Source organism: Tursiops truncatus, chromosome 19, assembly GCF_011762595.2.
Source record: "Tursiops truncatus isolate mTurTru1 chromosome 19, mTurTru1.mat.Y, whole genome shotgun sequence".
Lineage (NCBI taxonomy): Eukaryota > Metazoa > Chordata > Mammalia > Artiodactyla > Delphinidae > Tursiops > Tursiops truncatus.
In genome coordinates this window covers 47,515,297-47,530,391 of record NC_047052.1, presented here as the reverse complement: position 1 = coordinate 47,530,391, position 15,095 = coordinate 47,515,297, and the positions used below count along the sequence as shown (strand labels likewise).

At 42.4% G+C, this 15,095-nt stretch overlaps 1 long non-coding RNA gene across 1 annotated transcript in view; it reads left to right on the top strand.

Moving 5' to 3' along the window:
• Window positions 1-11,933: 11,933 nt before the first annotated feature.
• Window positions 11,934-15,095, top strand: part of LOC117309185 (uncharacterized) — a 56,005-nt gene continuing 52,843 nt past the window's right edge. Inside the window, exon 1 of the long non-coding RNA XR_004523450.2 lies at window positions 11,934-15,049. This is a non-coding gene — a long non-coding RNA (uncharacterized lncRNA). The remainder of the gene's footprint in view (window positions 15,050-15,095) is intronic.

Below are 15,095 nucleotides of genomic sequence, written 5' to 3'. Positions count from 1 at the left end.
GTCTTGTGCTCATCTTTCCGGTAACTGTTGCATCCTAGCCAAAAACATTCTTTATTATAGTAAGATAATGCCACTTTGGAGAGTCTCAAAGATGATATACTAAGGGAAAGACGACAAAAGCGTGCACTCTGTATGATTCCATTTATATGAATTTCAGGAAGAAGCAAAACTAGCCTCAAAGTAGTGCTTATATCTGTGGCATGGGTGTGGGTGGTGCACAGTCTTGACCGTGAAAAGATATGAGGGAGTCGTCTGGGGTGTAATAAATACTTTATATCTTGATTCATGAAGTCATTACTCAGGTGAATAGAAATATAAATAATGTGTAGGAAATTTATATAACTTTACACTTGATTCATGTACTTTGTTGTATGTCTGTTGCTCTTCAGTAAACATTTTTTTAAATAAAAAAAATGAGCTAGGGCTTCCCTGGTGGCGCAGTGGTTGAGAGTCCGCCTACCGATGCAGGGGACACGGATTCGTGCCCCGGTCCAGGAAGATCCCACGTGCCGCGGAGCGGCTGGGCCCGTGAGCCATGGCCGCTGAGCCTGCGTGTCCGGAGCCTGTGCTGCGCAACGGGAGACGCCACAACAGTGAGAGGCCCGCGTACCGCAAAAAAAAAAAAAAAAAAAAGAGCTAATATCTATAAAACAGGTAAGACAGTACCTGGCATCTAGGAAGTACTCACTAAACGTTATTATTTCTCGTATGATTATGTCTCTGATACCTTACAAAGAGTAGATATTTGCCAGATAAATGCTTGCTCAGTTTTTAAAAGCAACCATTGTTTCTATGTGCCAAGCACCATGGGAAGCACTTTCCAGGCACAGCTGAGTATTCAGAGCACTTTTTCTTGTAAAATAGTATTAGCATTTTGCTTTCCAACATTTATTATGAAAAATTTCACACCTACAGACAGGTTGGAAAGATCATGCAAAGCACATCCATTTGCCCACCACTTATTTTTTATTTTATTTTATATTTTTATTGAAGAATAGTTGATTCACAATGTCGTGTTAGTTTCAGGTATACAGCAGAGTGATTCAGTTTTTTTAAAATATATATATATATATATATATTTTTTTTTCAGATCCTCTTACCTTATAGATTATTACAAAATATTGAGTATAGTTCCCTGTGCTATACACGGGATCCTTGTTGGTTATCTATTTTATATATAGTAGTGTGTATATGTATATGTTAATCCCAAACTCCTAAGTTATCCCTCTTTCCCCCCACTTTCCCGCCTTTGGTAACCATAAGTTTGTTGTCTATGTCTGTGAGTCTATTTCTGTTTAGTAAATAAGTTCATTTGTATCATTTTTTCAGATTCCACATATAAGCCATATATATCATATGATATTTGTTTTTCTCTGTCTGACTTGCTTTACTCGGTACGATAATCTCTAGGTCCATCCATGTTGCTGCAAATGGCATTATTTCATTCTTTTTTATGACCGAGTAATATTCCAGTGTGTGTGTCTCTGTGTGTGTGTGTGTGTGTGTGTGTGTGTGTGTGTGTGTATCACATCTTTTTTTAAAATTGTTCACTTTATTTATTTATTTATTTATTTTGCGGTACGCGGGCCTCGCACTGTTGTGGCCTCTCCCGTTGCGGAGCGCAGGCTCGGGACGCGCAGGCTCAGCGGCCATGGCTCACGGCCCCAGCCGCTCCACGGCATGTGGGGTCTTCCCGGACCGGGGCACGAACCCGTGTCCCCTGCATCGGCAGGCGGACTCTCAACCGCTGCGCCACCAGGGAAGCCCTATTTATTTTTTAAATTTAATTTTATGTATTTAGTTTTGGCTGTGTTGGGTCTTTGTTGCTACACGCAGGCTTTCTCTAGCTGCGGTGAGCGGGGGCTACTCTTCGTTGCAGTGCGTGGACTTCTCACTGCAGTGGCTTCTCTTGTTGCGGAGCACAGGCTCAAGGCGTGTGGGCTTCAGTAGTTGTGGCACGTGGGCTCAGTAGTTGTGGCTCACGGGCTCTAGAGGGCAGGCTCAGTAGTTGTGGCGCATGGGCTTAGTTGCTCCGCGGCATGTGGGATCTTCCTGGACCAGGGCTCAAACCCATGTCCCCTGCATTGGCAGGCGGATTCTTAACCACGGCGCCACCAGGGAAGTGCCTATCATATCTTCTTTACCCCAGGGCTTCTTTATAAGCCCTGGGCTATTTTGCTGGAGAATTTGTCTGTCAATGGACATTTTTCCCTCCACTTAGACTCAAAAAGTTTTAACTTTTATTTATTTATTTATTTTTAACATCTTTATTAGAGTATAATTGCTTTACAATGGTGTGTCAGTTTCTGCTTTATAACAAAGTGAATCGCTTATACATATACATATTAGTTTTAACTTTTTGTGAGGCCCACTTATGGTACTCCATTTAACAGATGCAAACACTGAGGCACAAACAAGATTAAGTTGCTTCCTCAGGGTTTCCCAGAATTAGGATTTGGACCCAGGGAGTCTGACCCTAGAGGGTGCCCCCCAAAACAACTAGTTCTCATGTTAGGTTTTGGGGGACACAGATGGGAAAGCCATGCCCTAACGTCTACATTTCACCATTTAGTGCTGTGCTGTTCAGTAGGTGGCCGCCAGCCACATGTGGCTGCATACATTTAAATTTAAATCATTAAAATTAAATAAAATTTAAAATTCAATTCCTCACTGCTCCTCGAGTGCTCAGATAACCACATGTGGCCATTGTACGAACAGTTTCAGACATAAAGTTTTCCACTATTACAGCTGTCCATGGAAATAATCAATAAACAATCTATAATAGGAATAGAAAATAGTTTTTATTTCAGCCAAACTGAGGACTATATAGCCCAGGAGACAAAGATTCAAGAAGCACTTGAAAAAAAAAGAAGCACTTGAATTCTGTTTCGCTGGACTGCAAAATGCAGGAGGCTCATGAAAGCAAAAACCACAAAATTACGTAAATTATTTGTCAAGAGTCAAGACTGGAGCTGGCAAGAAGTAACGGTGCTTGTTAAGCAAGGATTGGTTGGGGTCAAAAATGGTTGCTTAGTTACAAGGGGACATCTTGAGACCATAAAGGTACAGCTGGCAGCTAGCAGACACTGTTTTGAGAACGGCTGGTGGTGTCCTTGGGTCTGATACAGTTCAGAAAATTCAAATTCTGTGATGCAGGAACATGTCTGAAATCACATCCACGATGGCCAACTGGCTCCATTTTGAATGCCTGAACCACAGTTACTCCATTTTGATTTTTAAATGCATTCTTTTCTTTCATGGTTAAAGCAGATGTACAATGGATCTTTGATAGGCCACAAAACAGGCTGTTCTAATTAGCATAATTTAAGTTAGGTTAGAAATTCCCTGGTGGTCCAGTGGTTAGGACTCTGTGCTTTCAGTCTCGAGGTCCCAGGTTTGATCCCTGGTAGGGGGACTAAGATCCCACAAGTCACACAGTGTCGCCAAAAAAAAAAAAAAAAAAAAAGTTTAAGTTAGGTCATGTATAAGCCAGAATGACTTCCCCATACTTCAATATGTGAACATTTCTCCCATCACAGCGCTGGACTCTAGTGGGTAATATGGAAAAGACCTGTAATTTCAATCCACATGGCGGTGGCGATGTTGGTGAGCATTGCGGTCAGGTTAGAGGGTGTGTCAGCAACAGATTGGGAAAAAATATAACCAGCTGGGTGTTTCCTCCCCTCACTTTTATCTTTAATCTTTTTTTAAAGGCGTTTCATCTGCCCCCATATGCCTGTTATTCTTTCCTACTCTCCACCCTCCCTCTGACCTACCATCAGCATAAATTCAATTGTTAGTCTACTGTAACCCTAATTGCTCTGATCCATATCATGATGAACTTTCCAGTGGGCTGAGTCAGAATTGTTTTTTTTTTTTTTTTTTTTTGCGGTTCGCGGGCCTCTCACTGTTGTGGCCTCTCCCGTTGCGGAGCGCAGGCTCGGGACGCGCAGGCTCAGCGGCCATGGCTCACGGGCCCGGCCGCTCCGCGGCATGTGGCATCTTCCCGGACCGGGGCACGAACCTGCGTCCCCTGCATCGGCAGGAGGACTCTCAACCACTGCGCCACCAGGGAAGCCCCAGAATTCTTTTTATGCTGGAATCAGTGTCTCTCCTTGTCTTGCTTTAGATTAGGTAAATCCACTCACAGGAAAAAGCTGAATGTGGAGTTCGGGGTGGAAAGATCTAAGTTCATAGTCTATATTTATTACCTGTGTGGATTTGGACAGGTGAGTTCACCTCCTTGAGCCACCGTGTCTCATTTGTAAAATGAGCATCATCGCATGTGCTTCCTAGTGGTAGCGTGAGAATGATGACGATTAGGTCTGTAAGAGCCCTATAGCCAGGTAGAGCGTTTAGTAATTGGTAGCTGCTGTTATTTGCAGACACTTTGTTTTCTGCTTTCTCCACCCGTAATTCTTCAGGGAAATGCATACCTTGTGTGGCACAGAATGCCCCATACAGAAGCAGTTTCTGGGGTTTCAAGCCGATGGATTAGAAATCTACAAGGTAGGAGTTCACAAGCACTGTCAGGTATCACGGCCGTGGATTGAAACACAAATTGGGACTGGTGGGCTTTCTTTTCTGCCTTGTTTATTTGAAAAATCTGACAATGCCACTTCAATGAAAACACAGTTAAATGTGTTTAAGAAAAAATCTGATAGAATGTGCTCTTGCATATAATTAAAGAATACCTAGAATATCGCAGTCCCCCCTTTTGAAACAATAGTTGTTGAGCCCTTGCAAAGCAATCTCAAGATTCTGCCCTGTCCAATAGAACCTCCTGTGACCATGGAAATGGCCTGTAGTCTATGCTGTGCAGTGTGGTCACCGAGCTCATGAGTGCATGATTAAAGGTGGTCGGTTGTGAGAAACTGAAGTTTCAATTTTGTTTAATTTGAATTAAATTTAACCAGCCATGTGTGGCTTGTGGCATCCATGTTGGACAGCAAAGCTCTTGATCCACAGACTGAGTGTTGGTGCAAGTGGAATGCTGCTTCTTATAGTTGAGTTTGATGAACAAACAGTGGTTCCTGGTTTGGGATCTAAGCATTGACATCATTTCTCCAAGTCTGTTCTTGGGGACTAGTCTCTGCTTTTCAGAATCAGCCCGGCCATGGACTGGCCATTTAGTTTCTCTGAGCCTTGGTTACCCAATGTGTCATATGAGGGATAATCATATTCCTTTTGCAAGGTGTTGTGAAGTCAGGCTGCAATTCTAAACCAGCTCCACCTTTTCCTGGCTATGTGACCTTGGGCAAATTACTTAACCTTTCTCGGCTTCAGTTTCATTAACTTTAAGATGGGAATGAAAGTTACCTTCCTCATAAGATAGTTGTGAGGATTAAGCAGTATCTATAAAGTACTTAGAACGGTGCCTGGGGCATGATACAACCTATATATGTGTTTGCTCTTGTATTATGCTCGTGAAAAGACTGGACAAAAATCGTAGGTCAGGAAATCAATTTAGTAAGTCTCCACCAGTGCTTTTGAGGTCTGTTTCTTTACTATGTCTCTTGGAATATATTTTCCTGTGTTATGTTAACCATTTATAAAACCATATTTGATATTACCTTTTTAAAAAATTGAAGTTGATTTACAAAACGTTTCAGGTATACATTTTATTTTAAAAAACTTTTTATTGAAGTATACTTGATTTACAATGTTGTGCCAGTCTCTACTGTACAGCAAAGTGACTCAATTATACACATGCATACATTCTTTTTTTAAAAAAATTTGTTTATTTTATTTATTTTTGGCTGCGTTGGGTCTTCGTTGTCGCGCGCAGGCTTTCTCTAGTTGCGGCGAGCGGGGGCTACTCTTCGTTGCAGTGAGCGGACTTCTCGTTGTCGTGGCCTCTCCTGTTGCGGAACACGGGCTCTAGGTGCGCGGGCTTCGGTAGTTGTGGCACGCGGGTTCAGTGGTTGTGGCTCACGGGCTCTAGAGCGCAGGCTCAGTAGTTGTGGCGGACACGCTTAGTTACTCCACGGCATGTAGGATCTTCCCGGACCAGGACTTGAACCCGTGTCCCCTGCATTGGCAGGCGGATTCTTAACCACTGCGCCACCAGGGAAGTCCATGTGAGTCTATTTCTGTTTTGTAAAGAAGTTCATTTGTATTATTTCTTAGGTAACACATATAAGTGATATCATGTATTTGTCTTTCTCTGTCTGACTTACTTAGTATGATCATCTCTAGGTCCATCCGCTATTATCTTTTAAAAAAATTTATTTTATTGAAGTATAGTAGATTTACCTGCTATTATCTTTTTAAGCAAGGATATGTTTTGTTTCATGATACTTCTTTCTCTGGAAAGATCTCAGAGTTACAGAAAAGTTGCAAGTACTGTACAAAGAAATTATTTTTCCTAAGCCATGTAATGAGTTGCCAATATTATGCCCCGTCACCTATGGGTGTTCAGTGTGTTTCCTACAAACAGGACTGTCTCCTACATAACCAAAGTACAACCTCAAAACTAAAAAGTATTAGCATTAAAACATTACTACCATCTAATCCTCACGCTCCATTCAAGTGTCACCAGTTGTTCCATTAACGGCTTTCACAACAAAGGTTCCAATCTAGACTCTCGCATTCCATTTTGTTGTCACGTCTCTTTTGCTTCCTTTAGTCTGGAAAAATTCTTCATTCTTCCCTTGACCTTCGTGACTCTTGTGAACATTACAGCCCAGTCCTGGGGTAGGATGGCCATGGATCTGATATCTTCTCATGAGCAGATTCTGGTCGTGCATCTTGGGCAGGAGCGTCACAAAAGTGGTGTTAGCATCTTACATCCCATCAGGATCTTCTCATTAACGGTGGTGTCTTTCAGGCTCCTCTGCTGTAAAGTTCCCCTTTTCCCCTTTGTGATTAATGTGTTTTCTGGGGAGGTCTTTTGGGGTCATGTAAATACCCTGTTCCTTGTCAGACTTTTGATTTATTCATTTATTTAGTCATGTTAGGATAGACTCATAGCGTCAAGGGATTGTAATCTATTACAGTCATTGTTAATTTTGATGTTCCAGTTGTTTCCAGTTTGACCTGTGGGAGCTCTTTCCAGCTGGCTCCTGTGTCATTTTCGCCTGTCCCCATCATTCTTTTTTTGTTTGTTTGTTTTAGGAGAAGTTAACTGATGTTTTAAAAAAAAATTTTACTGGAGTATAGTTGATTTACAACGTTGTGTTAGTGTCAGGTGTGCAGCAAAGTGAATCAGTTATACCTATACATATATCCACTCTTTTTTAGATTCTTTTCCCATATAGGCAATTATAGAGTATTGTGTAGAGTTCCCTGTGCTGTACAGTAGGTCCTTATTAGTTATGTTTTTTTATATATCCCATCATTCTTTCAACTTTTTTTCTGCTTCCTGGCACAATAAGATGTGCCAGGCTCGCCTAGTACTTTCCCTGTCCCAGTCCTGGAATTAGTCTTTACTCTGGGAAGCCCTGGGCTATTTTGCTGGAGAATGACGTTTAGAAACCAAGAGTTGGGAGTTCCATGTGGCCACTGCTATTGCCTCTTCCTGTACCCAGGCTCTCTCAGAGTGGGCAGAGGTAGGGAATGTATGTGTGTATATGTGTAGATATAGATTTACATCTATATTCCTTTTTTAAAAATTTTAACTTAAAACATACAGATGTGGGTTTATTTGCCAGTCTTTTGATGAGAAGCCTAGGCTTTTCTTTTCTTTTCTTTTTTGAAAAAATCTTTTGGCCATGCTGTGCGGCATGTGGGATCTTAGTTCCCCCACCAGGGATCGAACCTGTGGCCCCTGCATTGGAAGCGCAGAGTCTTAACCACTGGACCACCAGGGAAGTCCCCTAGGCTCTTTTTTTTTTTTTAATTTTTATTGAAACACAGTTGATACAATGTTGTATTAGTTTAATGTGTACAGCAAAGTGATTCATGTACATATATATACATTCTTTTATAAATTCTTTTCCATTATAGGTTATTACAAGATATTGACTATAGTTCCCTGTGCTATACAGTAGGTCCTTATTGGTTATCTACTCCATATATAGTAGCGTGTATATTTTAATCCCAAACTTCTAATTTATCCCTCTTCCCCCCCACCACTTCCCCTTTGGTAACCACAGGTGTGTTGTCTCTGTGAGTCTATCTCTGTTTGGTAAATAACTTCATTTGTATCATTTTTTTACATTCCACATGTAAGTGATATCATATGATATTTGTTTTTCTCTGTCTGACTTGCTTCACTCGGTATGATAATCTCTAGGTCCATCCATGTTGCTGCCAATGGCATTATTTCATTCTTTTTTACGGCTGAGTAATATTCCATCTGTGTTTTTTTCTACATCTGTCTCTCTATAGTGAAAGTCATGAGTTTACACTGATAACTCCAGTTCCAACCCAGCACTACAGGGCTTATTCTTGTTTTCTCCCTTTACATAATTGTAGCTCATCTCTCCAGCAGTGAGAAATCTGGCTCCCAGTGCCCTTAATATATTTACTTATTTATTCGATCCCCCTGAAAGTAACCAATCTCTTATGGCTGCCACTGCCTGCACCCCTGGCCCCTGAGGTGGAGGCCCTGCTCACCACATTTGGGTCCTGACACCCTATTCTGGGTCCTGTGTGGCCCCTGCTCCAACCCCTCTTCCAGACACCTACTTGCTTGTGCTCAGGAAGGGAAAGGAGAGGAAGAGATTGATGTGTTTAAAATAGAATAGATTACTGTTTTGCTCTTCCAATTTCTACTTTGAAGCTCCTAGCTATTCTTTCCTTTTCTTTCCTGTTCCTTGTTAGAAATGCCAGATTCTGCATAAGTTAAGTGTTCTTTTATTGAACTGGACATAGCTTAAAAATGTTTTCAGTGTAATGCTCACCATAACAGAGGTCACAATGAAGGAAAAGGAGGAGAAAGACGATGAAGAGCAGGAGAATATAGTTGCATAAAAAGCAACAGAGAGGGAAATGACGTAATCGCATTCCTGTATTTTTTCCAAGGTTTGATCTTTGAGGTCCCTGGTTTGTGCTTGAGAAATGGATTTCAACATGAGGCAGGGCTCGTTGGGGACAAGGAAGGTGTGACAGGGGACCTGTCACAGGGGAGGCTCTGCCCGAACTGGCCTTGCTGGTTTCTCTTCTTCCCAGGTTTGTGTTTTAAATGAAGGGCTTATTTAATTTTAATTACATAAGTAATACACGAATACCTCCCCACTGTAAAACATTCGAACAATATAGAGAGAGAGCAAAAAGCCCTTTTGAGAAACGGGAAGTCAACCAGTGACAAAGGGAGGAGTTTGGAGGGCAGTGTGGAACTATTTTTCAAAATGACAAATGCACATCACTTTTGACTTGGCAGTTTTCCTCTTCGGAATTTATCTTACAGGCATGGATCATATGGCCAGCATGAGGTGTGCCCAAGTGATATTAATTACAGTAGTGTTCGTAATGGCAATAAAACTAGGAATCACCTAAGTGTTTATTAAAAGGGGTCTGGTTAAGTTAATGATAGTACATTCAGACAGTGTGATGCTCTAAGGGCATTAAAAAAAAAACGAGGTACAGCTCTATGTATTCATCTGGAGAGAGCCTGAAGAGAATCTTAAGTGAAAAATTAAAGTAAGATGCAGAATTGTGTGCTACCATGGTGTAAAAAACATGACCCGTGTGTGAATGCTTGCATATGCCTAAAATATCGCAGGAAATCACTGTATTCTTGCTTCTGGAAAGGGAATCGGGTGGCCACGGGATGGGAGTGGGAGGAGATTTTCCCATCCCTCCTGATGCATCCTTTATATCCTTCCTGTGTGATCTTGGACAAGCCATGTGTCTTCTCTGAGCCTCAGTTTCCCCGTTTGTAAAGGGAGGGTCATGACAAGGGAGACTGGAGTTCTTATTCTGGAGCTGGCACAGCAGATGGGCCGTTAATGAGAGGCCCTACCTCCCCCCCAGTCTGGGTCTTCACAGAGAACTCACTCCAACTTTCTGCTTTATCTGACGATATAGAGACACATGCACCCCGATGTTCACAGCATCATTATTTCCAGTAATGCCAAGACATGGAAGCAACTTAAGTGCCCATTAACAGATGAATGGATAAAGAAGATGTGGTAAAAATATACAGTGAACTATTACTCAGCCATAAAAAGGACTGAAATATGCCATTTTCAGGAACATGGATGGACCTAGAAATTATTATACGAAGTGAAGTAAGTCAGACAGAGAGAGACAAATATTATATGATTTCACTTATATGTGGAATCTAAACTGTGACACAAATGAACTGATTTATGGACAGAAACAGACTCACAGACATGGAAAACAAACTTATGGTTACCAAAGGGGAAGCGGGGGGGAAGGGATAAATTGGGAGTATGGGATTAACAGATGCACACTACTACACATAAAATAGATAAACAACAAGGATATACTGTATAGCACAGGGAACTATATTCAATATCTTGTAATAAACCATAATGGAAAAGAATGGAAAAAATATAGATATATACATATATATATGTATAACTGAATCACTTTGCTGTACACCTGAAACTAACACAATATTGTAAATCAGTTACACTTAAAAAAAAAAAAAGAGTCAGTAGCATTTGCAGCCACCAGTCTGCAGTGAGATGCACAAGGGGATTTTCCTAACTCCTTGGCAATCTCTGGCGGGTGAGAGGCAAGATAACCCAGTCCTTTCCCAGGCCTCTGCATTCCCAACCACACCCCCGTGCTTGGGTCCCCCTGTGGGTCTCCCCTTCAGGAGTCTCAAGAACCATGATCGTTCTCTCCCTACGGAGACCTCTGGTGAGTGGGGAGTGGGCTCCTGTGGGCTGTCACTCACCCAGCCTAGTAAGTGACCTGTGTAGGAGCCCATCTTGGTTCTACATGGCAGGAGCTCCATCACCTGGTCCCAAATCCTGCTCCTCTGCCAGTCTGTGACTTTGGGCAAGTCCCTTCATCTCTTTGTGCCTCAGTTTCCTCATCCATAAAGTGGAAACAGTTCCTACTTCCTAGGGCTGTTGTGAAGACATCCTCATTAGCTAACGTGACTAGATCTGCTCTGTCCACTAGGGTAGCCACTAGCCCCCCACGTGGCAACTGAGCCCTTGAACTGTGGCTGGTCTCAACAGAAGCGTGCTAGCAGTGTAAACTACACACTGCATTTTGAAGACTTCGTATGAAAAATAAAAGAATGTAAACTAAATCGTTCCTGATTTTTATGTTGATCCCATTCTAAAATGATAATATTTTGGATGTGTTGGATGAAAGCATGATTAATCGCCCCCGTTTCTTTTGCCTTTTTTTAATGTGGTTACTAGAAAATGTAGAATTACACGTGAGGCTCGCATTATATTTCTGTTGGATGGCACTGGTTTAGAAAAACTTCGGGCAGCCTCACATTAGCTGCTACTCCAAGCAGCCCTCAGAGCCCATGTTTTGTCCCCACAGCTACTGATTGCTTTTCTCCACAGCTTTATCAAGGTATAATTGACAAATAAAGTTGTATACATTTAAGGTGCACAAAATGATGATTTGACATACATATACATTGTGAAATGATTGCCTCGATCAAGCTAATTAACACATCCATCACCTCCTGTAGTTACCGTGTGGGTGTGTGGGTGGTGAGAACATTTAAGATCTACTCTCTTAGCGATTTTCAAGTAAACAATACATAGTATTAACTATAGTCACCATACCATATGTTGTTAAATCCCCACAACTTGTTCATCTTATAACTAGAAGTTTGTCCCCTTTCACCAACATCTCCTCATTTTGCTTGATTGTTATTTTGATTGTGTTTTGTTGTTGTTTTTGTTTCGTTTTGTCTTTGTTTGTTTGTTTCAGCCGCACAGCATGTGGGATCCTAGTTCCCTGACCAGGGATTGAACCCGCAACCCCTGCATTGGAAGCGTGGCCTCTTAACCACTGGACCGCCGGGGAAGTCCTGGTTGGTTGGTTTTTCTTATTTTTTACTTTTATGTTTCTTTAAACTTTTTAGTTTATATTGGAGTACAGTTGATTAACAGTGTTGTGTTACTTTCAGGAGTACAACAAAGTGATTCATTTATACATATACATACATCTATTTTTTTAAATTAATTAATTAATTAATTTATGGCTGCGTTGAGTCTTAGTTACTGCGCGCGGGCTTTCTCTAGTGGCAGTGAGCAGGGGGGTGCGCAGGCTTCTCATTGCAGTGGCTTCTTTTGTTGCGGAGCACGGACTCTAGGCACGCAGGCTTCAGTAGTTGTGGCTCGCAGGCTCTAGAGCGCAGGCTCAGTAGTTGTGGCGCACAGGCTTAGTTGCTCCACGGCATGTGGGATCTTCCCGGACCAGGGCTCAAACCCGTGTCCTCTGCATTGGCAGGCGGGTTCTTAACCACTGCGCCACCACGGAAGCCCCATCTATTCTTTTTCAGAGTCTATTCCCAATTAGATTATTACAGAATACTGAGCAGAGTTCCCTGTGCTAGGTTGATTGGTTTTTTAGAATAAGAAATTTGGAGAGATCGCCAGCAGGTACAGAATTCTGTGTGACTCTTGAATATCTCTCAAATCTGTTCATGTCTTCTGTTTCTACTGCTTGAGTCCAGGCTTCCTCTTCTCTTGCCTGCTCCCTGCTGTTCTTTTTTTTTTTTAATTTAATTAATTAATTTTATTTTTGGCTGCGTTGGGTCTTTGTTGCTTCACGCGGGCTTTCTCTAGTTGCGGCGATCAGGGGCTACTCTTCATTGTGGTACACGGGCTTCTCATTGCAGTGGCTTCTCTTGTTGCGGAGCACGGGCTCTGGGTGCACAGGCTTCAGTAGTTGTGGGTCGCGGGCTCTAGAGCGCAGGCTCAGTAGTTGTGGTGCACGGGCTTAGTTGCTCTGCGGCATGTGGGATCTTCCCGGACCAGGGTTCGAACCCGTGTCCCCTACATTGGCAGGCGGATCCTTAACGCTGCGCCACCAGGGAAGTCCCCATCAGAGGACTTCTGAGAAGTGGGACGCTGTCTCTTCCGCTCTCTTCCCTTCATTTTTCTATGGGGGAGGGGGGGAACTTCCTTCTGATCCAAGACTTGACAGTTGTCATAATAATTCGTTCCTGAATGCTGCAGGGAAATGGCTGTGGTTTCTGTGGAAAGTTCCAGAGAAATTCTTATTTTCTTGGCTCCTGTAACCAATTCAACCCAGATTTCTTTGCTGAGGCCACCGTCATCAACTTTTATTTTTACATTTTCCCAAACCTTTTTAATGAAAATTTTCAAACATAGAGAAAAGCTAAACTAATTTCACAGTGAACACTCGTGTACCCATCACCTAGATTTGACCATTCCCATTTTACTCTGCTGTTTGCTTTATCACACGTCCACCCGTCTTTCCATCTCTCTGTCTATCCGTCACTCCCTCTGATTTTTCTGATGCATTTCAAAGTCAATGTCACCACTTCCCTCTCAACGCTATCGCAGGTGTAGCTCTGTGCCAGCCAGATTCCTATCGTGAATCAGAAACTTACCATCATTTAGAGGTTTCCTTGCACCCCTTCTGGGTCCGTTTCTGGGTTTCAGAAAGGAGTAGGGGAGATAGGAGTAATGCAGTGGAAAGATGGGGGCTAGACCTTGAAGGCCCTCGTAGACCATGATGAGGAGTTTAGTAGTAAGATCACTACTATTGATGATGATGATGATATACTGGATATTTTTTTGGTTGCTCTTTCAGGTCCGCTCTCCACCTTTCCCTGTCATACTCTTGGGAATAGGATCCAACCTTGGGAGGCTGATCAGTGTGGACTACCATGGGCTTTCTTGACCTCTAGTTTCCTGTGGGTTGGCCAGTGGGGACACTGACAAGAGATTGGAAGGAGGGGTGTTTATTTCCCCAACTCCCTCCCTGATACGGCGGTTGCCTCCAGCTGACTGTGTCTTTCCACCCAAGGCCACAGCTCCTGTCTGGAGGTCCACTCCACACACATCTGGGTTCTTTCAGGCCTGGGGGTAATCAAAGCTCCCATCTTTCTAGACCTGAAGTGCTGCATCACCCTTGTGGTTTCCCTGCTCACTGCTCCATCTTTGGAAATAGTCTTTTATTTTTTTTAATTGAAGTATAGTTGATTCAGAATATTGTGTAGTTTCAGATATACAGCAAAGTGATTCAGTTTTGTGTGTGTGTGTGTTTGTGTGTGTATGTGTATTTTAGATTCTTTTCCATTATAGGTTATTACAGTATTGAATATAGTTCCCTGTGCTATACCCTTAATCCCTATTGCTTATCTGCTTTATACATAGTAGTCTGTATCTGTTAATCCCATATTCCTAATTTATCCCTCTTCCCCCTCCCTTTCCCCTTTGGTAACCATAAGTTTGTTTTCTATGTCTGTGACTGTGTTTCTGTTTTGTAGATAGATTCATTTGTATTATTTTTTTAGATTCCACATATAAGTGATATCATGTAATATTTTCTTTCTCTGTCTTCACTTAGTATGATATTCTCTAGGCCCATTCATTTTGCTGCAAACGGCAATATTTCGTTTTTTTGTGGCTAATAGTAAATAATCATTTTATTAAACTCTCCCCAGTCGATCAGTTTGGATTTGCTGTTTCCTGCTTAGACTCTGAGTGAGGCAGCAGCTAACTGTACTGAGAACATCCTAAGAGACATTCTTCCAAGAGCTTTATAGGAAACAATGTATTTTTTTTAACATCTTTATTGGGGTATAATTGCTTTACAATGGTGTGTTAGTTTCTGCTTTATAACAAAGTGAATCAGTTATACATATACATATGTTCCCATATCTCTTCCCTCTTGCGTCTCCCTCCCTCCCCCGCTCCCTATCCCACCCCTCCAGGCGATCACAAAGCACCGCTGATATCCCTGTGCTATGCGGCTACTTCCCACTAGCTCTCTACCTTACGGGAAACAATGTATTTAATCCACCTGATGACCCTATGGAGAAACAGAGGTCTGGAGAGGTGGTCTCTAGCTCAGCGTTTCAGAACGAGGAAGTGGCTGAGCCAGGATTTGAACCAGCAGGAATCTGAACTGCTAAGAGTAACTAACTGGGAGCCACTGTGGGAGTTTTAAGCCAAGAAGTCAGGTTGGTGTTTCGAAAGCGCCCTCTGGTGGCCGGGAGGAGCACTGTC